This window comes from Elephas maximus, chromosome 23, assembly GCF_024166365.1.
Source record: "Elephas maximus indicus isolate mEleMax1 chromosome 23, mEleMax1 primary haplotype, whole genome shotgun sequence".
NCBI classification, from domain to species: Eukaryota; Metazoa; Chordata; class Mammalia; order Proboscidea; family Elephantidae; genus Elephas; species Elephas maximus.
The window spans coordinates 63,032,987-63,058,954 of record NC_064841.1 but is presented as its reverse complement, the minus strand read 5'-3'; the positions used below and the strand labels follow the sequence as shown (position 1 = coordinate 63,058,954).

At 44.7% G+C, this 25,968-nt stretch overlaps 1 protein-coding gene and 1 pseudogene across 1 annotated transcript in view; one reads left to right on the top strand and one right to left on the bottom strand.

Moving 5' to 3' along the window:
* The first annotated feature begins 2,672 nt into the window (after positions 1-2,672).
* Positions 2,673-25,968, top strand: part of KATNAL1 (katanin catalytic subunit A1 like 1) — a 306,368-nt gene continuing 283,072 nt past the window's right edge. The window contains exon 1 of the mRNA XM_049867864.1: positions 2,673-3,085. The gene's annotated coding sequence lies outside the window, so the exon portion shown is untranslated. The remainder of the gene's footprint in view (positions 3,086-25,968) is intronic.
* LOC126066390 (40S ribosomal protein S12-like) lies at positions 13,345-24,388 on the bottom strand (annotated as a pseudogene).

Genomic DNA, 25,968 nt, shown 5'->3' with positions numbered 1-25,968 from the left:
TTTTATCCTCTGTGGCAAACTACACATTTTAACATGAACAGGTTGCAAGTCATTTCTAGAAACAGGTTGACATATCCTACTACCTTGTTGCCTGGAGGGATCTGATATAATGCTAGGAAAAAATGTGGACATTTCATTACACTTACAGGAGAATAAATTGTGAACTCTGAGACCTTGGGAAGGACGGATACTAATATGTCCAGACAATATCATAATTTTCACCGGGTGTGGATAACGGTATCGAAATGACTGTCACTTCTGACATGATTTTTTTCTTTTCAGCTGGTTTTCTTCTTAAGAATAAAATATTTAGGTTTAGAGAACATTTGCTTTGAGAGTTAAATCCTTCAGCTTCATGAGTACATAAAAGTAATTTCATAATGCTACTAAATCTTTGTTTATAGACTGAATTTCTACTAAATACCACAGACTACATTGGATCTGTCACTAAATCAAAACCTGCTAAATTGAATTGAATTTGGTTTCTCAAATTTCTTATTTTAACCAAGTATTACATGAAAATCTTCCTCTATATTATGTTTAAGGTCATATTATTGTAGCTTTCTAGTTACCCTATAATTTAATCTTTAAATGACGTTTATGAGATTACATTAAATAATGACAAGTAACATCCATCATAAAAAGAAATGGTAAAGCCTACCAATATTTAGCCAGATCCTACACTATGGATTGGAAAATATATGAACCCAGGATGAATTAATTTCCTTAATCCCAAATAAATCTAGTTTCTCTTCATAGGCTGGTAACAACACCTTCTTCAAACATAAAGTTGAGAAATCCAACTACTTGATTGATTCCACAAAAGGAGCTGTTTAATAAGTAGCAACAGTGGTGGTGGCAGAATTCTTCCGGAAGGCCTGGGTTAGATTCCTAACCAATGTACCTCACGTGTAGCCACTGCCCCTCTGTCAGCGGAGGCTTGCACATTGCTGTGAAGCTGAATGAGTTTCAATGGAGCCTCCAGACTAAGCAGACTGGGAAACTGACCATGGCGATGGTGCAGCACGGGACAGCGGTTCATTTCATTGTACATGGGGTCGCCATGAGTTGGAGGGCTGACTGGACAGCAGCTAACCACAACTACGAATACTAAACTTACTCATTTATGTACAAATGAGCCGTCGGTTCTTGCCACTGGCGGCTCAGTGGTAACAACAGACCACGGAATTTTTATGAGCTTGTATTTTAACGGCGACCAAACCAACACCAAACCTGTTGCCGTCGAGTCAATTCCAAGTCATAGCGACCCTAAAGGACAGGGTAGAACTGCCCCATAGGGTTTTCAAGGAGCACTTAGTGAATTCGAACTGCCGACCTTTTGGTTAGCAGCCATACCACTTAACCACTAAACAATAAACAAGTAAACAAATACCGTAAAACCTGCAAAATCTGGAACCTGTGTAAGGTGGAAGGCCGTCAGAGAAGGAAGTCTCAAATAAGTCCACTAATAAAAAAAAAAATAGAGAGCTATAAAAAAAAGTGGTTGCCTGCACCCTGTCAAAGGCAGAAAGCTTGTGAGATTCGGAAAAACAAGGCAGCCCCGTCAAGTTTCGGCTCTCGCATATTTCACTGTTTGTATGAAAGGTAATTGCAGATGCTGCTAACAGCCACGAAGATGATAAAACAGGGTAATGCGATAGAGGGTGACTGGTTTGGGGTGGGCTACTTACAAAGTCTGGAAAGGCCGCTCTGAGGAGATGGATAATAGCAGGAAGTGAGTTCATTTTCAAATTTTATTAGTAGTTCCGCCTGCTTATTCTACTTCAGTTGGCTTGAACTGGGAATGGTGGCTGGCTAATGTTCAGTGACCCACGGCCAGCCCAAGCACACGGCTCCTCAGGACCAGGCAGGTCAACATTTCAAACTTCCTTGGGCCTTTTCTGGTCCAGGAAGACCCTGTCTGTTTTCCCATTTGTTCCAGTCAACAACCTCTCACCGTTCTGCTTCTGTTTTTGACTCACACCCTCCAAGGAGCAGGCAGGCCTCTGTATCCAGCTCTCAGGATGTGGAGAGCTGCAAATAGCACTGACAGCTGCAGCTGGAGGTAACTGCCCGGGAAGCTTGCCAGCGTTTGCCTGGCTGCTGCCACCATGGGAGCCGGGGCCAGGCCGAGGGCCTCCTCAAGCCCTTGTGAGCAGCCTCACAGAACCCTCCGTGAGTCAGGCCAACTCACTAGTGCAAATCACCGCTTTTACTTTCTTGTTTGTGAGTACATGAGGGTGGAGGGCAGATGAGGAAGGAAAGCGCACGTGCCCTTAAATGTTTTCAATTTAACCTCAAGACTGCCTCAGAGCTAGGCTAGCAACAACAGTTGCCTCTTGTGCACAGACAGGGAAACTGAGGGTGACGGGACTATCTGAGGAAAACAGACAAACAAAAACCACTTCTGAGATGAAAACCCACCTCTCTGTGTTCTTGGTGCCACAGCCTTTGCCTCAGAATTTTGTTCAGTCGTTTTACTTTATCTCCTTAAAATATTTTTCTCCGGAGTTTTCTGCTAGTTACAAGATTCGCATTCTCTTTTGACCACATTTCTAACTGCAAAAAAAAAAGAGAGCGAGAGAGAGAATTATTTATAAAACACCATGGGAAACTTGTCTTTAAAGAAGGAAGCCTAAAAGGAAATGAAAACCCGCCTGCTTGCTCTACCGCATAGTTAGAACAGAGGTGGGGGCCAGGCTCATGCACACCCCAGTCATGTTCTCCCCAAAGGGAGGTGGGGAGGGACAGGCGGGAAGGAGAGCTGGCCTCCCAAGGCCTCCCTCTGCTTGAAGTGTCTGAGGTTCGGTCCCAGGAGGTCCATTTGCAGGGTGTGTGGTAGCACCCAGGGACAGGGAGGCCCAGCAGCACTGACTCTGAGCACATGGACTTGCTTCTTGTGGTGCCTCTGCCTGGTACTGGGGGTACCTGGGACCCCTTAGGCCCTGAGCAGCCTGGCAGGGCTCTTGGTTCATCTCAGATGGGAATCAGCCTGGTGAGGTACAGGAAGGAGCCGTCCCTCCTTCCTTGTCTGGCGGTTGGGTTTCTGACGGCCTGCTCTGAGGAGAAAAACTGCTCTCCTGAGGTAAGTGGGCGGAAAGACAGCATGGGCCTGCTGAGATGGTCCAGCTCCTGCTCTGACCCTTAGCTCAGTCCTGGGGGAGTATCTGGGGGCCGTTTTAGCTCCTGTGTCAGCTCTTCTGTGAAAAGGAGAAAGGAGACAGGATTCAGAAATGAGTGTACAGTACCATAATTGTACACAGGAAACTGGTGCAAATGACTGTGACATTACACTGTATTTTCCTCTTCCTTTTGTTTTAGCTTGTTTTTTGTTATATAACAAAAACCTTAAATGTTTATAATTTAAATGTTAAGACTTCAGTGGGTATTTAACACGATACTTAAGGTGCTTGGTTAAGCGCTAGGCTGCTAACCCAAAGGTTGGTGGGTCGAACCCACTCATAGGCTCCACAGGAGAAAAGACCTGGTGATCTACTTCCATACAGATTACAGCTTAGAAAACCCTATGGGGCAGTTGTGCTCTGTCACACGGGGTCGCTATGAGTCGGAATCAACTGGAAGGCACAACGACTTAAGGGGCCTCCTTCAAAAAATACTTTTTAAACAAACTTATACAGGCTGACAGATCGAACCTGAAGATTTTATGAAATAACAACACTTGCAGTGAATAGGAAATAGAATCATATTCTCGCTCCTTTTAAATTATGTTTTAAAGAATCTTCAGCAAATATACAGATTTTCTCCAGGTGGGTGTTTTGTTCAGGTTTGCTTGCTGTTGCCTAAGAGTGTTTTTAGTCTGCCAGAAACTCCCCTGAGAGAGAATGAGATCTTAATGCAGGGTACTAACTCCTCTGCCTATTACATCCATAAAGACAGGCCTACTCTCTCCCGGGGGTGTCAGAAATCGCTTTCATGTTCTGTTTGGAGAGGTCCCGGCATCCGGAAACAAACAAAAGTGAAATAAACCAATGCCCCAAAGAGATAAGACAGCAAAGTCCAAAGAACTAAAGCAGCACTGAATTTTAAGTCACTGGTTGTTAACAGTAATTCAAGCTCAGACTTTGGATTCAGACTGCCTTTGGGCTGACACTGACTCTACCACCAGAGAGTCAGTGTCCTTGGTAGGTACCTCGCCTCTCTGTGGCCCGATGTCCTTATCTGTAGTATATAAAAGGGGGCTTAATAATCACGGTGACTTCATAAGGTTTCACTGGTATGTGTGAGAATTTAATTTAAAAAACTCATGTGAAATGCCTGGCACAGTGCAGAGAACTTGGTAAGAACTCAATAAACAGTTGGCTATTATTATTTTTAAATAATATTTTATTGTGTTTTTGGTGAAAGTTTACATAGCAATTTCGGTTCTCACAGGGTTGCTATGAGTCGGAATCGACTCAGCGGCAATGGGTTTGGTTTGTTTTCATTTTTTTGACAGTTTCTACACAAATTGTTCAGTGGCATGAGTTACATTTTTCACATGTCAACATTCTCCTTAATTGCGTTCTGGTCATTCTGTTTCCAGTACTCTAGCTTCTCTGCCCTCTTATCTTCTTTTCTTTGCTTTAGGGTAATTGTTGATCTTTTGGTCTCATATAGATGGTTTTTTGGCTATTATTTTTTATAATAATGAGAAATCATATAATTACATTATTGGCTTATAATAACTACTATTATTTTATTATTGCAAAGTCTCATCCTTTTTTTTTTCTTCTCAAACTTGGGCTTCCACCTTAATGCAAAAGTGCAAAAGATAGTACAGTAGCTTAATTCCTAATTATTTGAAATTTATGACTCAAACCCACTGCCCTCAAGTTGATTCCAACTCATAGAGACCGTTAGAGTAAAACTGCCCCGTCGGGCTTCCAAGGCTGTAATCTTTACGTGAGCAGGCTAACCACATCTTTCCCCCGCAGAGTGGGCTGGTGGGTTCAAACTGCTGACCTTTTGGTTAGCAGCTGAGCGCTTAACTACTGCGCCACCAGAACTCCAACTTTATGACCCAACCGAAACCCATGGCCTTTGTGTCGATTTCGTATAAGGACAGAGTAGAATTGTCCCATAGGGTTTCCACGGCTGTAAATCTCTACGGAAGCAGACTGCCACATCTCTCTCCCACGGAGCACGCTGGTGGTTTTGAACTGCTGACCTTTCCGTTAGCAGGCGATCGCTTTAACCACTGCCCCACCAGGTCTCCTTAACTTTATGACAGTGGTTCCCAAACTTGTCTGAATATTGTAATCATCTGGGGAGCTTAAAAATTACTCATGCCTCTGTCCCGTTGCTGGTGACTCTGATTTAATTGATCTAGGGAGTGGCCTGAGTTTTGGAGGTCTTAACCGAGTTTGCAAAGCAATGCTTTTTGGTATTGTCCCAAGCAAAAACGCAAACAGATGTTCACAGTTTAGATAAGACTGAAGTAGGATGTATTCTGAGCTAACAATATGACTTGTTTTGCTGTGTTAGCCATTCAAATCAGCCAAATAACCGGTGTGATGATTTTTGCACTAAGTGTATACATATTGACTGATTTGACCAATTAATTCAGTATAAAGTTTGATTCCTTAAAATCATATGATCATAGCCTAAATTAAATTGAATTTGCTGGTCACAGGCCCTGACTGCAAGTGTATTTTGAACCCTTTAGATGATAAATTACCACAGGAGTACACATTATTTAATTCTGTTCTATCAACTGGATATTAAGTAAAAATGTTAATAGCTGGGGTTGATTTGATTAATTCACTTAGTAAATATTTGATTCTTCAAACTCATATAGCCAGAGCCTAAAGTAAATTGAATTTGTTGGGGACCAGCTTGGATTGTATGTGTCATTTAGAATACAAATTACTACAGGTGTACACATTATTGAATTCCACCCTGTGCATTTGCTAGCAAACTGGATGTGTTCAGTCAAAACGCTGGTCATCACAATGAAGTTGGTGCTGCCTCATCCCCTTGGGGTTCTTGGGAACTTTTGAAGACAGGGAGGTTGCTGTCAGATTTGTACAACCATGCCTGTGTATTCCATGGGAGGAAGATGTGACAGTCTGCTTCTGTGAAGATTATAGACTTGGAGTCCCCATGGGGGCAGTTCTACCCTGTGTCCTATAGGGTCACTACGAGTTGAAATGACTCAACAGCAGTGGGTTTGGGTTCTTGGTCTGCATATGTGTATTAAGGCCCCCCGGTGGTGCAGTAGTAAGCATTTGGCTGCTAAGTGAAAGGTCAGCAGTTCAAACCCACCAGTTGCTCCACGGGAGAAAGATGTGGCAGTCACTAACGTTCTTTAAAAAATTAATGAGCGCGTTGGTCCACTCAGCTCTTCGGGTCATACCCGCTCCATCAGATGAGTCACGAATAAGGTAGCACTCTCAGGCTCTAGCAACTTCCCTTTCGCCATTTCCAGTAGAGGCACGATGTACAGATGGGGAAGGGTCCCTGGCCCTCGTTCCCCAGAAATTCTGCATCTGGCCGTGAACCAGGGGCTTCATGAGCCACTTTAACTAGCTGGACAGAGAGAACCTTTCTGGAATGTATTCATAGTTGGACAAAACAATCAAGAATTTGTCTCTACGCATTGCTATCGAGTCAACTCCTACTCATAGCTAACCTATAGGACAGAGTGGAACTTCCCCGTAGGGTTTCCAAGGCTGTGATCTTTATGGGAGCGGACGGCCACACCTTTGTCCCGCTGAGCCTCTGGTGGATTCCAATACTGACCTTTTAGTTAGCAGCTAAGTGCCTCACCACTGCGCCACCAGGGCTCCTTCGATTTTTCTCTAGCCCTCTAAAACATGATGCAGTTTTTGAGTTGAAAATCAGCCAACTGAATGAGTGTGGGCTACTTCCCCCACTGCAAAGCAAGTTTTTAGGGTATGTACTGATAAGGGAAAAAGAAATGACATCATTAGAAAATGAAAGGCATAGTAAAGGTATTTTTAAAAACTTCCTTCTGATAGTTTTATGAAAAAAAAGTTTGTAGATTGAGTAAAAAAATTCACCCCATGGCTCCAAGAGGGTAGGAAGGGAACCAGTATTTAGGACCCGGGTGTTATGTGCCAGGCTCTTTCTGTGCATAATCTCCTTTAATCTTTACAACAACTCCTCCAGATAGAATTTGTCCCAATTCATAGATAAAGTAACTGCTGCTCAGAGAGACTAAGTAACTTGCCCAGGGCTGCACAGCATGAAGGTACAGAAGTGGGATTTCCACCCAAATCGGTCTGCTCCTGATACATCCTGTTCTAGCCTCTGCATCTTAGGGTGACTAGCTGTTCTGGTCTGCTCAGGGCTGAGGGATTTCCCGGAATGTCATCTTTTCATTTTAAAACCGGTACAGTCAGGAGTGAACCGGGATGAGCTTGTCACCTTCCTTGCTAACGAGAGATTACTGCTTCCTTAGCTAGATAGCAGATGCCAGGCCCTAGTCCTAGCCCTGGTAGCACAATGGTTAAGTGCTCAGCGGCTCACCAAAAAGCCAACAGTTCAAACCCACCAGTTGATCCACGGGAGAGAGACCTGGCTGTCTGCTCCCATAAAGATTACAACCAAGAAAACCCTAATTGGCAGTTCCACTTCATCACATGCGGTCAGTATGAAGCAGGACCAACCCAAAGGCAGATTACAACAAGGGGTCTGCCCCTAGGTAGGAAGGACTCTTGGGAGGCCTGGGTTCCTCACTCATTTCAGGAAATAGTATCTCCAATTACACTGTAGTCCCCACGGTAGAGAGCATATTAAAGGTACTTCTAGTCCAGTGAGGAGCCCCGGTGGTGCACTGGTTAAGCATTCTTCTGCTCACCGAAAAGTCTGCGGTTCAAACCCACCAGCTGCTCCATGGGAGAAAGATGTGGCAGTCTGCTTGCGTAAAGATTACAACCCTGGAAACCCTATGAGGCAGTTCTAGTCTGTTAACTGGGGTTGCTATAAGCTGGAATCGACTGGAGAGCAATGAGTTTGGACAGGTTTTCTAGTTCAATTACCATAGTTTTAGATTGTGTAGGTCAAGGGTAGGCAAACTTCTTTGGTAAGGGGCCACCAACCGCTCCTTGGAAACCCTATGTGGCAGTTCTACGCTGTCCCATAGGGTCGCTGTGAGTCAGAATCAATTCCATGGCAAGGGGTTTGGTTTGGTTTTTGGCCAGAAGGCAGTTGGGAGCTATCTTTTGGACTAACCTATTTACCAGTCAGCTGTTCCTACCATTTTATACTATTTGGGGGCTACAGAATTTGACTTTTCTAATCCTACCTAGAATCACATAGCGTGTGGGCGTGCAAAGCCAGCACTCTGAGGTCTCCCATCACAAATTTCTGTCCCCTTCCTTGTATGTTGGAAGTTATTAGTCACATTCATTTATCCACTGTTCTTTTCAACCATTTCTCTGATTTCCAAACACCATTGGAAAATTAATTCCTACTGCAGTCTAAGCTTAATTAAGATATATTCATTTGTGTCAATATAGCATTTTTTTTATTGTGTGCTGGGAAAATACTGTGAGGAGATTTTTCTATGCTGAAAAGTAAATACCACTTTAACACTAGAGCAGCCTCCGCATGGGAGTCCCAGAGTCCTTCCAAACCTTCACCCATGTTTGCCTCTATCTAGTCGCTGGGTACCCTGACCGCCCTGTCTTCAAGATGTAGAATCACAGATTCTGTGCTCAGTCACAGATACGCCCTCAAGAGGAGATGTATACAAAGTAATATGTTCGAATGCAGAACGAACGGTGGACATGGCCTGGGGATAAGAAATTAGGTGGAAATAATAAGTGGAAAAGGAGGCCTGGTGGTGCAGTGGTGAAGTGCTCGGCTGCTAACCCAAAGGTCAGGAGTTTAACCCACCAGTGTCTCTGTGAGAGAAAGACCGGGTGATCTGCTCCCATAAAGATTACAGCCTAGAAACCCCTATGGGGCTGCTCTCTTCTGTCGTATGGGGTCGCCATGAGTTGGAACCGATTCGATGGCAACAGGTCTAATAAATGGAAAGGCCTGAGGCTGGAAATAAAAAAAGTACCAACCAACCAGTTGTCGTAAAGTCGATGTCATGGCGATGCCATGTGTTTCAGAGTAGAACTGTGCTCCATAAAGTGTTTTTTAAAAAATATTTTGTCTATTCGTCTAAAAATGACAGCTATAAACACTTGACATGTTAAATAACATATTTTCCAAAGCAAAAAAAAAAAAAAAGTGAGAAGAGTGACTTGTTTTACATTTTTGCAAATTTCTTCAAAGTCTGACTTAACAGAAGACAAGCCAATTCTCACATCTGCTTCTGCATTTAATCTGTAGCATTATGTTTATTTTATTTTGTTGTTGTTGAGAATAAACACAGCAGAATATACACCAGGCCAACAATTTCTACATATACAATTCAGTGACATTGATTCCATCCTCCAAGTTGTACAGCCGTTCTCACCTTCCTTTTCCAAAGCTTTATTTATAGGGGTTTCAATGGCTATGATCTTTTGGAAGTAGTTCTCCGGGCCCTTCTTCCTAGTCTGTCTTAGTCTAGCAGCTCCGCTGAAACTGTTCAGCATCATAGCAGCACACAAGCTTCCACTGACAGATGGGGGGTGGCTATGCATGAGGTACACTGGTTGGGAATCGAACCCAGGTCTCCCACATGAAAGGCAAGAATTCTACACTGAATCACTAATGCCCCTAGAGACAGGAGATTTGCTGAGTTAGACCGTGACAGTGGAAATGGACAGAGAGGGACAGGGTCCAACAAATTCCAAAGGAGTCAGGAATATGACAGTCCCATCCCATTGCCATCGAGTCAGTTCTGACTCATAGTGACCCCATGTGACAGAGTAGAATGGCCCAATAGGGTTTCCAAAGCTGTAACCTTTTGCTAACCAAAAGGTTGGCGGTTCCAACCCACCAGTTGCTCTTCGGGAGAAAGATGTGGCAGTCTGTTCCCATAAAGATTACAGCCTAGGAAGCTGTATGGGGCAGTTCTACTGTGTCCTATAGGGTTGTGACTCAATGGCAACCAGTTATTTATTTTTTTTAATGACATTTCTATTCTAAATGGATTTTAGAATGATCCGGACAGAAATAACCATACCCAAACTGTCTCAGTGATATGAAAAATTATTCTAGAACTTGTTTCCAGAATATGTGATTCAAATATCACAATCGCTTACGGAGTTTTTTTTTTTCTGATATCAGTAGAGATGGAAATGTCTCCCATTCTCCATAATCTCCAAGATTTTCCCTCCCTCTGCAAACGAAAAAAATAATAATAATAATAATTTGGTGACAGAGCCCCGCCCCCAACATAAACATAACATAAACAGATTCTTGCATTTCCAGAGAGGCCCCTACCAAAAGTTCCGACAAACTCAGAGTTCTTTTTTATGAATTATCATTTTCCTACATTCTAACAACAGCTATGCCTGCTGGACAAGATTATTTGCAATGAACTTGGTCAACCTCCATTAGTTTGAGAAATCTATTGAAGGTGTTAATACTGGAAATGGAAAAAATTAATGAAAATAAGTTACTGATAATGTATACAAAGACTTCAACAGTGCATAGTATATGTTCAATAAATATTATAAATGTTAAAAAAAAAATTGCCATGAAGTCAATTCCAACTCTTAGCAAACACATGTGACAGAGTAGAGCTTCCCCATAGGGCTTCTAAGACGGTAATCTTTATGAAAGCAGATCACCAGGTCTTTCTCCCGCAGAGCGGCTGGTAGGTTTGAACTGCTGACCTTTCAGTTAGCAGACAAGTGTTTAACCATTGCTCCAACAGTGCTCTTTTTATAAATGTTAGTTAATTTTCTTAGTTTGGAGTGTTCATGTTTTATGACAAATGACAGCATGTATATATTTATAAATATGTACCCATATTTATATATGTAACGTATATATAAAAAAGGAGAAGTATCTAACTTTTCTAATTGCCAAAAATAATCTTTAGTTGTGAATTAGTACATTTGCTGTCTGCTGCATATTTGTTCTTTTGTTAAGAGAGCTGGAAAAGATAGCAGCCACAGAGGTGTGAAATGGCTCATTTATTTTAGTGAATTATTATGCTCAAAGCTTCAAGATAATTATTCTAATCCTTGCACTGAAGCGACTTTAGCCATTGATGAAATACCTAATCAATGAACTAAAACTGCAAAACAGACTGCAGCAAAAACCCCGTTACTGTTACTGTTGAGTCAATTCCGACTCAGAGCCACCCTGTAGGGCAGAGTAGCATTGCTTCAGAGAGTTTCCAAAGCTGTAAATCTTTACAGAAGCAGACTGCCACATCTTTCTCCCATGGAGTTGCTGGTGGGTTTGAATCACCGACCTTTTGGTTAGCAGCCAAGTGCTTAACCACTGCACCACCCGGGCTCCTTACAGACTGCACAGTGCCCCCTTTATCACAGAAAAATAGAATTATGACTGCAGACACTATCTGAAAGGTCCCTAGATGGTGCAAATGGTTTTCATTATCCTGCTAATCTGAAGATTGGCAGTTCTAACCCACCCATGAGCACCACGAAAGAAAGGCCTGGTGATCTGTTTCCGTAAAGATTATAGCCAAGAAAACCCTATGGGGCAGTTCTACTCTGTAACACATAGGGTTGCCAAGAGTCAGAATTGACTCAACGCCAACAGTTTTTTGTTTGGTTTTTCAGACATTATCTAGCACAACGCTATCATTTTATAAGTGAGCAAAGTGGGCTCCAAGGAAATAAGGTGACTTGGCCAGCGTGCACATCGATTATCAAAAGAGGTCACTCCAAAACTGGACTTCTGCCTCCGTATTCATGTTCTGTCCATTCTCATTACAGGTAGTCCCCAACTTACGATGTATTCGAGTTAAAACGAACTGCGCTTATGACCGTCTTTTTTTTTTTGTACATCTTATCATTAGTAATCTCTACTACATACAATTGTGCCATGCCTATCTTGCTGATGTTATCATATCTGTAAGTTTATATGTAATGCTTCCAACCCCAGAAGACAAATAAAGATTGGATTTATAAACATACTGATAATAAAAGGCAATAATAATGAAAACTTAAAAAAAAAATGAGGTTTTTGACTTATGTCAGAACTGACTTACGTTGAAGGCATCAGAACAGAACCAGTGGTAAGTCGGGGGCTACCTGTATCTGTAAGGTCTTTTTCCCTCTAAAAATGAGTATATCTGATTACACCTAGTCTGAGTAAAGCCATTGTAGTTGGGCTTGCTTCCGTGGTCTCCTGTGGTTGCAGGCAGATAAACCTGTCAATTCTGGAGAATAGGCATTCTGATTCTAAAACCATGGAGCTGAAGGGGCCCTAACAACAGATTCCCCTTAGCCTCATCCCTTTCCAGCTCTGCTGCTACGCATACTCAAAAGTAGGTGGGCCCGCTAATACCACCTCACTGCAGAATAAAAAAGTCCATTGTTTTACTTTGGTTTTGCAAGAGCATTTTCATTTATGTATTTTGTTGTTGTTTTTAATTTTTTAGATTTTTAGGTGAAAGTTTACAGAGTAAATTAGTTTCCCATTCTATAGTTTGTACATAAAGTGTTCCAGACATTGGTTTGATTCCCCACAATGTGTCAGCACTCTCCCCATTTCAGTTCTGGGTTCCCCATTTTCTTTCGTCCAGATTTGCTATCCCTTCCTGCCTCCTCGTCTTTGCTTTTGGGCAAATGTTGCCCTTTTGATCTCATATCATTGATTGTTCTAAGGAGCACATTCCTTTTGGGCGTTATTGTTTATTTTATGGGCCTGTCTCTGGTTTGGCTGAATGGTGGTCTCTGGGAAAGGGTTCAATTCCAGCTCAGAAGGGTGTCTATCTTAGGACCATAGTCTCAGGGGCCCTTCCAGTCTCTGTCAGATCAATAAGTCTGGTCTTTTTTGTGAATTTTATTTTTTTGTTCTACATTTTTTTTCCCACTCTGTCCAAGACCTTCTGTTGGTACTGGTAGCTGGGCACTATCTAGTTCTTCTGGTCTCAGGGTAGTGTATGCTGAGGAGCACGTGATCCATTAATTAGTCTTTGGACCCATTGCTCCCTTGAGTCACTGTTTTTTTTCACTCTCCTTTGCTCCAGAAAGAAAGAGTCCAGTAGATGTGTCTTAGATGGCCATTCACAAGCCTTTAAGACCCCAGGCACTACTCATCAAAGTTGGATGCAGAACTTTGTCTTTACGAGCTATGTGTGTCAAAGGGTATTTTTAAATGAGATCTTTAAACTAGGTCCCAAGAATTCTCTTCCTTATATCTATGCATAGTATTCTTAGTGAGAATTGGTCATTGATGAGTTCAAGAAAGTGGTTATTTCTTTTTTCTATTTTGAGAGTCAACTTTTTTATTGGTTCATTTCTTGCATTTGAAATATTCTTCAATGATATCCTTGACCTGAGATTCTTTGCCATAGTCCTTAACAAACACACAACTGCAACCAACCACTTTACAAGGTTTCCCCTCTCTTAATTTTGCAGAGGCCTGCCCACTCCCCAGGATCGCTGGTGGAACAGTGGTTAAGCACTTGGCTGCTACCCGAAAGGTCAGTGGTTTAAACCCATCCAGCAAATCTGCAGGAAAAAGGCCTGAGATCTACTCTGCAAAGATTAAGTCAAAACAACAATAACACCAACAACAAAAACCAAACCTGTTACTGGCAAGCAGCTGGTGGATACAAACTGCCAACCTTTTGGTTAGCTGCCTGAGCTCTTAACCGTTGTACCACCAGGGCTCCCCATAAAGGTAGCAGCCTTGGAAAAACCTATGGGGCAGTTCTACTCTGGCACAGAGGTGGTCACTATGAGTCAGACTAGACTCGACGGCAACAGATTTTTTGTTTTGTTTTGTTTTGTTTTACCCACTCCCCTATTTTCTTGTTGTCATTAACCTTAATCTAGTTGAATTGGAGTTTAGCACAAAGGGCCTCCACCAACTTGATATATCCAGACTCATCACAGTTGGACCCAAGCACACACAGATGGGCTTGGCACTTGTCTCAGGCTTTGGCAGCTGTGAGGATTCTGCGGCTAGGACATTGTGGACAAGGGCGGTCTGCAGCACCTCTCGTTAACCAGTAGTAATGTCCATTAGCCCTCCAGCAGCAACCTCCTCCTTGGCCTTGGCCTGGACAGTAGGCTATGGATGGAGCCAAATCTGGAAGGCTCCTGAGCCTCTGCCTCCACGCTGCTCTGCAGCATCAGGGAAAGAGGAAGTCACTTGCTTCTGTTTCTGATGTTCATGATGGTTAGTCCACTTGTGCAACATAGCTTAAAACCACTTTTTAAACAAAAAAATCGGTTGCCATCGAGTTGATTCCAATCCATAGAGACCCTATAGGTGGAGTAGAACTGCCCCATAGTGCCCAAGGCTGTAATCTTTATGGAAGCAGACAGCCACATCTTTCTCCCAGCTGGTGGGTCTGAATCACCAAACTTTTGTTAGCAGCCACCAGCCCCTCAGTGGGAGAAAGATGTGGCCGTCTGCTTCCATAAAGATTACAGCCTTGGAAACCCAATAGGGCAGTTCTGCACTGTCCTGGAGAGTCACTACAAGTCGGAATGAAACAACCAAGGCCCTTGTCTTCCTGGAGTTAGATCCCCAGTCTGACTTCTAGCTAAATTTGCCATTCAGTGGGGTGAGATGCTACCAGAGTACATGCTGTTGGAAAGATGTTCTTTCAACAGCCACGTGTTGTGAAACTATTTTGTGCACATGGACCGCTGAGTAGCAAATGTGCTGGCATTCCAACATGAGCTACGTATATTTTAAGCAAGGAGCAACGACTGGAAATGGGCAAAAACCAAACCAGGGAAACCCCCAGAAGCCTATCATTACATCAGTGACCAAAGTGTTTGTTACTGATTGAATTGTGTCCCCAGTAATACGTGTTGTAAACCCTCAACCCCTATACCTGTGGGTATAATTCCATTTGGGAACAGGACTTCCTTGGGGCAGCTCTGCTCTGTCCTATAGGGTCACCATGAGTTGGAATCGATGGCGATGGATAGGCACAGAGAAGGAAGCACAAATGGAGGGGAAGATACACACCACATGGAGATCATCAAGGAACCAAGGAACAGAAGCTGAAAAGAGACAAGGACCTTCCCCCAGAGCCAACAGAGAAAGCCTTTCCCTAGAGCCAGCACCCTGAATTCAGACTTCTAGCCTCCTAAACTGTGAGAAAATAAATTTCTGTTCATCAAAGCCACCCACTTGTGGTATTTCTGTTATAGCAGCACCAGGTAACTAAGACAGTGTCCTTTCAGAAAGCTGAGTTCTGCTCGTTTTCAGAGAGGCGAAGTTGCACCTGAAGACGTATTGCTGAGATTTGAACACCGATGTCTCCGTGCAGGCATCGGCAGTAAAACATCTTTATGTTGACCACATTTTCTTTCCCAGACACATCAGACAAGAACAGGACTGGCCTCTTAAGTTGAGAAATCACACCTGCTTCCTTCCTTAGAACATTCCATGGTCTTGTTCCACCTTTGGTTCTGAATTTTAGAAAAACAGGTATTTTTGTCCCTGAGCCGAAGAGACCGTGTGCCGTGTGTCTTCAACACACCAGCTACCTTTCACAAGAGGGAAGTGTTTTCATCTGATTTACCTGCGGCATTTTCAAAATTTGCCCTGGATTTTGCAACATTTCGTTTTTTCCGTCCTCAAGGCACCATTATGAGTTGGCTGGGAGGAAGAACATTAGCTTCACTTAAGCCCAGGGAGAGGTCAAGCGACATGTCCAGAAGGACAGGGTGACTCAGAATACCTGCCTGGGCTGGAGGTTTCTTAATCAGCTGGAAGACTGGCTATTGAAACAGCAGGAGATATTTATTCACTTCTGGAGGTCGCTTAGGCTGTGATTCTAAATGGATGACATCTAGGTGTAAAGGAGGAAAATCATTTTGTTTTTACTCCCTACCCGCAAGACACCAAAGTAAAAATAAAGATCTATTCAAAAAGAAGTTTGTAGGAAAATGGAACTTCCAACCTCTCAGTTAGCAGCTGTGCACATTGCCAGTTGCCATCCAGTCTTCTGCAACTCACGGCAACCCTACAGATTAGAGTAGAACTGCGCAATGGCGTTTTCAAGGCTGTCATCTGGATAGAGGCAGAAGGCCACATCTTTCGCCCATGGAGTTGCTGGTGGGTTCAAACCGCTGACCTTTCAGTTAGCAGCCGAGCACTTAACCACTGTGCCACCAGGGTTCCTTAGCCCGCACATTAGTGGCTTATTATTAAGCTGCTATTGTTGGGTGCCATCGAGTTGATTTTGACTCCTGGCGACCCGTGTGACAGAGTAGAACTGCCCCATAGGGCTTTCTAGGCTATAATCTTTACAGGTAGGAGCCCTGGTGGTGCCGTGGTTAAAGCATTTGGCTCCTAAATGAAAGGTTTGCGGTTTGATCTCAGCAGCAGCTCCACAGGAGAAAGGTGTGGCAGTCTGCTTCCAACAAGAAGCTAGCGACATCTACCTGGAAGACATCTCCAGCTCCTAAAGGTGGTTTCATGGAGCAGGTCTGCATTCCCTTGACCAGCCATCCTCCACCGGACCCCCACCTCAACCGTGCCACTGTGGGAAAAATGCCCCTGGAGAGGCAAGACCAAGATCTGAACCCACTCAACATTTGTAGCCTTTTTTTTTTAAAATGATTGAGTGAAAATTGAATTTCCAAATATCAGGGTAGCAGTTTTATCCAGTCTTTACCTAGATGCTCATATTGTAAACAAAATGTTAGATAAAGAATTAGGGGAGTACAACAGGCTAGTTAATGGGCTTCTCCCTCACTGTAGCCATTTCCAATACCACCTTTAGGCCACGCTGTAGGTGGTGCAAACAGACAGCGGCTAACTGAAAAGCTGAAGATTCAAGTCCACCAGAGGCACCTCAGGAGAAAGGCCTGGCGATCTGCTTCTGAAAAATCAGCCACTGGAACCCTGCGGAGCACAGTTCTCCTCTGACCCACAGGGAGTCGCCATGAGGAGGAGGTGACTTGACGGCAGTCGGTTTTGTATGTTATTAATCAACTCATCACAACTCTCGGTTCCTAAATCAGAAGCCTTTTATATATTTTTTCTATTCATCTGTGGTTGAAGCTTGTGTTTTGTATAAATCAATAAAATAAACTTCATGGTTTTAAAACTTAGATGTTGGTTGGAATCTCCTCGGGCTTTTCTTCTCCTGTTTGGGCACGAAGATGCTCTTTGTGTCTACTTTATCCTTTACACGTTAAACAGTCCACTCCGAGAACTGGCCCTGCCTGGTCTTTCTCTTCCTCTGCAGCCAGCTTTATGACTCCTCTCTGGACCCATTCTTCACTATTCTGATTATGTTCTCTGGAGCAGTTCCGAAATCCACTCTCCCAAGCAGCCTCCACCCTCCACAACAAAAGGAAATAACACACAACCCTCAGACGAACCTTTGTCAGTCAGCACCCGTCATTTATTTCATATGTATTGTTGTTGTTGTGTGCTGTCAAGTCAATTTCAGCTCATAGCGACCCCATGTCTCCTAGCGACCCCATGTGATGGAATAGAACAATCCCATAGGGTTTTTCTAGGGGAGCCCTGGCGGTGCAGTGGTTAAAGCGCTCGGCTGCTAACCAAAAGGTCGGTCATTCAACCCACCATCCGCTCCTTGGGAGAAAGACGTTGTAGTCTGCTTCCACAAATATTTACAGCCTTGGAAACCCCATGGGGCAGTTCTACTCTGTCCTATAAGGTCTAGCTGTGAGTCGGAAGTGACTCAGCGGCAATGGGTTTGGTTTGAGGTTTGAATCTTTACGGGAGCAGGTCACCCGGTCTTTTCTCCCATGGAGCCACTGGGTGGGTTCGACCACCGAACTTTTGGTTTTCAGCTGAGTGCTTAATCATTGCACCACCAGGGCTCCTTCATATTTATTAGTACATGCAATCATCTGTAAGTTTCTCCGGCTACTTTATAGAGCAAATTAGATTCTAAAATGGTCAAAAGTTCAGTAATCATAAATTGATCAGAAAACTCTTAGCCACCTGATATGATAATGAAAGAAAACCAACTTTCCAGAAGAAACCAGTCAATTTTTGACTATGTCAGTCACTGCAGAAGAAAAGTCCTAGAGCTCTTGGCAAATGTGGCTTCGATGAACGTGGTGATCCAGCATCACTAGCTGAGATACATGGTTTTCAGAAACTTGTTGTTAGCTGCTGTCATGTCGGCCTTTGACTCGTGATGACCTGGTGCACGATGTGATCTGATTGTTATGGTACATAGGGTTGTCATTGGCTGATTTTCAGAACTAGATCACCAGGCCTTTCTTCCTCCTCTGCCTTAGTCTAGAAGCCCTGCTGAAACCTGTCCAGTTGAAAATTGACAGATAGCTGGTGGCTGTGCACAAGGTGTGTTGGCCAGGAGTCAAACCCTGGTCTCCGGCATGGAAGGTAAGAATCCTACCATTGAGTCACCATGCCCTAATGATGATAGTCACAAGAGCTGGTCCTATTGGACATCAAAAAGAGGACTAAAGAAGGAAAATTTCCTTTACAAGTTGAAGGTAAAAGAAGCTAGGTTGCTAATAGATTCTACAGATCTTGTTGTTGTTCTTAGTTGCCTTCTAGTTGATTCTGATTCATGGTGACCCATGTATGTCACAGTAAAACTGCAATACGTAGGGTTTTTAAGATGTGACTTTCGGAAGCAGATTGCCAAGCCTATCTTCTGCGGTGCCTCTGGGTAGGTTCAGAGCACCAACTTTTTGGCTAGTAGTTGAGCACTTAATCGTTTCCACCCTCCACGGTCTCCTGTAGGTTTTAGTTATGAAAAATTATACACACTGGTTTCAGTTATTGAAAAGCGTGTGCTAAGGCTTTTTTATCTCTTAATTAAAGTTTTTGTTCAAAAAAAGTGTTCAAATACAGCCCTTACAACAGCTCAATGTCTAAAATAATAGACAAAGCAAGAGAGTGAACAAATTTATGTATGTATGTAACTACGGGAGAAATCTGATCCACCGATTACTAAAGCGAGGAATTACGGAAACGCCTACCTGGTCTTTAAAAATCTCACTGGAAAGCTTGTTGCTATTGTTACTTGCGGTCGAGGTGGCTCCAAGTCATAGCAACCTTATGTACAGCAGGATGGATCATTGCCGAGTCCTGTGCCGTCTTCATGATCCTTGGTATGTCTGAGTCCATGAGTCGGAACTGATTCCACGGCAGTGGGTTTTTTTTTTTTTTTTTTTAGGTAGGGTCACTATGAGATGGAATTGACTTGATGGCAACAGTTTTTTTTTTGGGCGGGGGGGGTTGGTTGTTGTTAGTTTCTGTCCAGTCGAATCCTATTCATGGCAACCCTTGTGTGCAGAGTAGAACTGCTCCATAGAGTTTTCAAGGCCATAATCATTATAGGAGCAGATTGCCAGGCCTATCTTTTGAGGCACCTCTGGGTGTATTCGAAATGTCAACCTTTCGATAATAGTTGAGTGTTTAATTGTTTGCACCATCCGGGGAACCATTAGGCTCTGTACCAAACCCAAAAACCAAACCCGTTGCTGACTCATAGCAACCCTATAGGGGAGAGTAGAACTGCCCCACAGGGTTTCCAAGGAGCAGCTGGTGAATTCCAACTGCGGACCTTTTGGTTAGCACCCTGAGCTCCTAACCCTTAGGCTGTCTAAATGACTCTAATTAAAACTTGGATTCTGGTAGGACTACGAACTAACGTCAAGATGTGCGCATTCTTGTCACATCAGGTAGCCAGATCTTTATGATTTGAAAACTTACCCTGGTCTGATGGAAAGCTCCTTCTGTTATCAGCTCCTTTGCATATGTGTAGACGTTGGTTAGTGTTATCAGCTGCATTGTTTCCCCCCACAACTGTATTACAGAGTAGATTCCGATTCCGACTCATGGCGACCCCATGTGTTATAGAGTAGAAGTGCCTCATAGGGTTTTCCAGGCTGTAATCCTTATAGGAGCAGATCGCCAGGCCTTTATCCCGTGGAGCCGCTGGGTGGGCTTGAGCCACTGACTCTCAAATTCAGTTCTCAAATTCAACTTGTGCTAAACACAGCGACTTGCCTACCAGTTAGCAGAACTATCCATGCTCCAAGTCACTGTAATTCTACCTGCATATGCTCCTGTTTCCTGACTGAAGACTAATACAAGATTGGCGAATCCAGTTGCTCACCTTGTATTTCACAGCCCAAAGTCGGATCTGGGTTGTTCGGATTTTTTGCCCAAAGAATTTTCAGTAATCCAGTTCATATTCTCCACAGAAGTCATATAGACTTGTGAAATGATAAAACGATGCAACTGAGAGTGCAAGGTGATAAACAGAGGTCAAATATCCTTGGGAATGATGCATGCAGAGGGTAGAAATAATGTATTTGGGGCGTTGTTGGAAAAAAAAAGGCCTTTGTGTTGCTAACTTATGGGAGAAATGAAAATCATACTTCTTTACCTACCCATTCAGACATAATTCACTTTGTGAAAAATTTGGCGTATTAAAATACCTTCTTTTTATTACTAAATTGAACTTGTATTGTTCTAGTACAAGTACCAGACTAAAAAAAATGCAAAGAATTCAATAAGGATGCAGCAGAACTTACAAAAAATTATGTATTTTATATAAAAGATAAGATTATCTTTTACTGATAAATTATTAACAGCACTACTCAAAGTAAGTTATGGAATATGAATGCGAAGTAGTCAGAGTTATTTTATATTTGGCATAATAGCTCAGAAGCTCAGAAGGAAAAACAGTATTTTATAACAGAACAAAACAAATGGGATAGCAGAGTCACTCGGCTTCCATCCAGCCTTGTCCCTAATATTCTACAAGAAGAGAATATACAAAGTGGCTTTTAAAAATAAGTTAGCCTATTGTAGAAGTAATATAATAATAAGGAGCCCTGGTGGTGCAATGGTTAATGTGCTCATCTCAGATGCTAACTGAAAGGTTGGTGGTTCAAACCCACTAGTGGCTCGGTGAGAGAAAGCCCTGTAGATCTGCTCCCGGAAGGATTACAGCCTAGGAAGCCCTGTGGGGCAGTTCTGCTCTGTCCTATGCGGTCAGTATGAGTAGGCATCGACTCGACAGCAATGACTTTGGTTTGGTTTTTGGTTTGGGCGGCGCTGTGGGGGCCACACGTGGATGGAGTCAAGGCGTGTCTTTGGGAAGAAGACAGTATTTGAGATGGTGTAAGCGATCGGTTTTAGGAAAGGCAGAGAATGGAACCTGTCGTGTAGGCCCGAATGCCAGCAGGCCCTGGGCTTTGTGTTCAATTTACTGAGCTCACTGGGGACAGGCACCACGTCATCCCCCTTGGTATGCCTAATGCTTGTTGTTGTTGGGTGCCGTGGAGTCGATTTCGACTCATAGAGACCCCATGTGACAGAGTAGAGCTGTCCCGTAGGGTTCCCAAGGCTGTCATCTTCACAGGAGCGGATACCAGGTCTTTCCCATGGAGCAGCTGGTGGGTAGAACCGATGACCTTTCAGTTAGCAGCAGAGTGCTTAACTCTTGCGCTACCAGGGCTCCTTGCCTACTGCCTAGCTCAGTGCATTCCTAGTAAGTGCTTATGAAATTGATGAGTAGACAACAGAGATCCGGTGAGGGCTTCCCATAGCGGCACAACCAGCGCCCAGGGAAGCAGGGGCCACCCCTCCTGTTCTCCCAATGAGCGTGGCCAGTCCAGGGTAGGGATGTTTGGTGTGTGGTCTGACAACCTTCTGCCTCAGAATTAAATGTTAAAATGTCAACCTTCAGGCCCCACGGGGGACTTCCTGAATCAAAACCCTTGTCGAGGAACCCAGAAACTGGTATTTCCAAGAATCCAGGTAAGTCTCTTGCACACCAAAGATTGGGCTCTATTGCCGTGTGATTTTGTAGACACGTAAAAAAGATCTGATAACATTCTCAAATGCCAACCTTAGTAACTGAAATCTCCAGAGTAAGGGAAACCAATATTTGGGGTGGTTACTTTGGACCAGGCGCTATTCAAATGAAGGTGGTTAGGCACTTGGCTGCTAACCTGAAGGTTGGTGGTTTGAACTCAACAGCCACTTGGTGGGAGAAAAGACCTGGCAATTTGCTTCCTTAAAGATTACAGCCTTGGAAACCCTTTGAGGCCGTCTACTGTGTCCTATAGGTTTGCTATGAGTTGGAATCAACTTGATGGCAATGGGTTTTTCGGGTACTGTACAAATGGTTTCACACATAATGATTTAATATCCAACAATCCAAGGAGAAAGTTTTATTATATCTGGTTTTGAGGAAACAAACTCATGGAGCGTACGGAACTTGCCAAAGTGTTAGTGGGATTCCAACCTAGGATTATTTAATCCCAGAAACCACATTCTCTCTTATGCCTCACCGCATCTCACCGAAAGGGACCAGGCCATCCTGAAGAGCCTGTCTCCAGGAAATGTTTGGAGCTCGTCTCTTATCTGTTGAATCTGCCAAAATGAATTTGTGGAAATCAAACTTTGGAGTTTTAGTTATATCTTCATTAAGCCAGAATGTCTAAGTCACCTATGACTTTGTGTGTGTGTGTGTGCTTTGTGCCGACGAGTCAATTCTGACTCATGGCAATTCTATAAGACCGAGTAGAACTACCCCAGAGGGTTTCCAAGGCTGTAAATCTTTAAGGAAGCAGACTGCCGCATCTTTCTCCATTGGAGTGGCTGGTAGGTTCAAACCACCGACCTTTTGGTTACTAGCCAAGTGCTTAACCACTGCTCCACCATGACTCCTTCCATAAAGATTAAACAGCCTGGAAAATCCTATAGGGCAGTTCTCCTCTGTTATGTGCCGTCTCTGTGAGTTGAAATTGATGGCACCTAACGACAACAACAACAAAGAGGCCGCACTGGGTTAGTGCTTTGGAACAGGACTGGGAAACACCCAGGCACTAGGCAGACTGAGAGTCAAGGTAGGGGTGGGGCCAGGAGGGCAACAGGGCAGGTGCAGACTATAGCTTACCCCATCTAACACTACCCTGCTCCAGCCAACCGTCTCCAGGCATTGCAAACCCAATGTGGCCAGGGCTTCTCATATTTCAAAGGGAAGCCAAAAGTCAGTTTTTTTAAGTGCGGTATCTGTTAACGAATTAGATTCAAGTTTAAGATACACCCTGCAGGCCAAACAAGCAGGTCTGACAGAGAAGCGTATGCCAGCGGAGTGCCTGTCTGCAACCGCTGGCCTGGAGAATTCAAATCTCAGGGGGTGAAGCTGCATAAATTAGCTGGGATATTGTTTATTAAAAATTGTTCGGATCAGAGAAGTGCATCTTTGTATTGGGCTTATATAGAGGTATATCCCTATTAATGTTGTTGTTAGATGCCATTGAGTGGATTCTGATCACAGTGACCCCATGTGACAGAGTAGAACTGCCCCATAGGGTTTTCTGAGCTGTAATCTTTACGAAAGCAGATGGCCAGGTCTTCGTCCCTCAGCGCTGCTCGGTGGATTCCAACTACCAACCCGCAGTCGAGCGATTAACCTTTGTGCCACCAGGGCTCCTTATTCCTAGCAATAAAAAAACCTGTTGCCGTCGAGTTGATTCTGACTCACAGCGACCCTGTAGGACAGGGTAGAACTGCCCCATAGGGTTTCCAAGACCGTGAATCTTTCCGGAGGCAGACGGATCAGCTGGTGGGTTCCAACCTCTGACCTTTAGGCTAGCAGTCCAGCACTTAACTACTGTGCCCCTAGGGCTCCTTATACCTATCAGTACTGCTGGTTTAATTTAATAAATCATGTACCATTTTTGGATTTTACGCAAGTGTACCAGGAGTGGTACCGAAGGCCAAATTTTTGTCAACTGAGTTGTGTTTTTCCATGAACTTTGCATTTCAGGATGCTTCATTCTGGTGATGATGTTCAAATTGGCACTGGTCAGTTTTTAAATTTATGATTCCCCAGTCTTCTAACTTACCAAAAACAAAACAAAAAAACCCCCGTTGCCGTGGAGTCGATTCCGAAAGTCAGTCAACACTCGGATGGCATCTGCTTTTTAATACTGCATTTGGATATCTCCCTGGCGGAGCTTCTCCATACAGAAGAGTTGAAGCTGCTGGTTCAAAAAATTACTTTTTTTTTTTCTCTCTTGGCCCAGTGGTTAAGCGTTCGTTGCTAACCAGAAGGTCGGCAGTTCAAATCCACCAGACTCCTTGGAAACTCTATGGGGCAGATCTACTCTGTCCTACAGGGTCACTATCGACTTGACAGCAATGAGTTTGGTTTTGGGGGGTTTTCTTTCTCTCTTACACACACACACAGGATAATGTGTGACTTATTACTTATGCATTCTAAATCGTAAGTTTTAATGATCTTATGTTATTTTTTGCAGAATAACTATGAATTAGCCATTAAGTTTTTGTTGTTTTTAAAATTTCCAAAGTCTTTCAGTACCGGCATCGCTTAGAGGGTAGTCTCATAGCTATTTTATAGCAAGGTTAATATGCCTTTATTTTTGCTACATGTATGCTTTTATTTTATTTCATCAAGGTAGGCCATGTTAACCGACCAAAGCAAAAATCATCATTAAACCCGGTCCACACAACGCTACCCGCTTAACGCTGTTAAACGCAGGACGGACGCACAAACACGAGTTCGAACGGATTAAAAAAGGCACTTACAGGGAAGACCCGCAAAGAGTCCCAGTTTGGAGACACAACAAAAAGCCTTCAGGAAGAAAAGTCAGAAGGTTCTAATCTCATTTATTTTCCCCGCTATGTTTTATTGTAGTTTTCCGTCGTAAAACAAAAGATCATCAAAGGCACCGGTGGAGTTTTGAGACCAGCCTCTCCTCTCCCGGAAGTTCGAGCCGCAGTCCCCGGGGCCGCGCGCCCGCGCCCCAGCCTTCCCGGCCGGCCGCGCCCCGACTTTCTCCCGGGGCGCGGGCGGGCCGGGGACGCGCGGCCGGGCGAGCGCGGCGTGTGTTCACAGCTGTCCCAGGGAAGCTGCAGGGTGCTCACCAAACCCGAAACCGCCGTCCCTGAAGCAGGCCGCTCCGGCTTCGCCTGCCTGCTCCTGGGCGTTGGGGAAGCGGAATCAGGGGCGTCTCCCACCCAGCTTTCCCAAGCGTCAGCCCTGCCTCTGCCCGCCGGCAAGGCTCGCGCACAGCCAGGCAGCCAGGGCCTCCAGCCGCCGGGGAGGGCTGCGCGCCCCTCCTCGCACCGCTGCCTCCTCCCCTCCCCTCCCCCCCCCTCCCCCCACGTCTTACCCTCCCTTCCTCCCCACCCCCACCTCTTCCCTCCCTCCACTGCCCCACCCCTCCCTCCTGCGCAACCCCACCTCCCCACTCCCACCTCAGCCCTCCCCTCACTGCCCCCTTCCTTCTCCCTCACCTCCTCACCCCTACCCCTTCTCCTTTACCTCCCCACCCCACTTATTACCGCCTCCCCACCCCCACCTCTTCCCTCCCTCACCTCCCCACCCCACCTCTGCTCTCCTGGCTCCCATCTCTTCCCTCCCCCACTTCTCCCCTCCCCCGCCTACCTGTCCCCTCCCCCACCTTTCCACCTCACCTACCCACCCTTCCCTCCCACCCACCTCCTCCTTACCCTTTCTTGCCCTCCCCCACCTTTCCCTCCCCATCTACCTCTTTCCTCCCCCACCTCCTCTCTTCCCTCCCCATCTCTCCCCACCCCATCTCTTCTCTCCCCCACCCCCACCCCATCTCTTCCCTTCCCTCCCCCACCCCCACCTCATCCCTTCCTCCCCTCCCCATCTCTTTCCTCCCCCACCTCCCCTCTTCCTTTCCTTTTCTCCTCCCCATCTCTTCCCCCCTCCCCCACCTCATCCCTTCCTCCCCTCCCCCATCTCTTCCCTCCCCCACCCCCACCGCACCTCTTCCCTTCCTTTCTTCCCTCCCTTCCCTCCCCCTCCCCCTCCCCATCTCATCCCTTCCTCCCCTCCCCCATCTTTTCCCTCCCCCACCCCCACCGCACCTCTTCCCTTCCTTTCTTCCTTCCCTCTCCCCCACCTCATCCCTT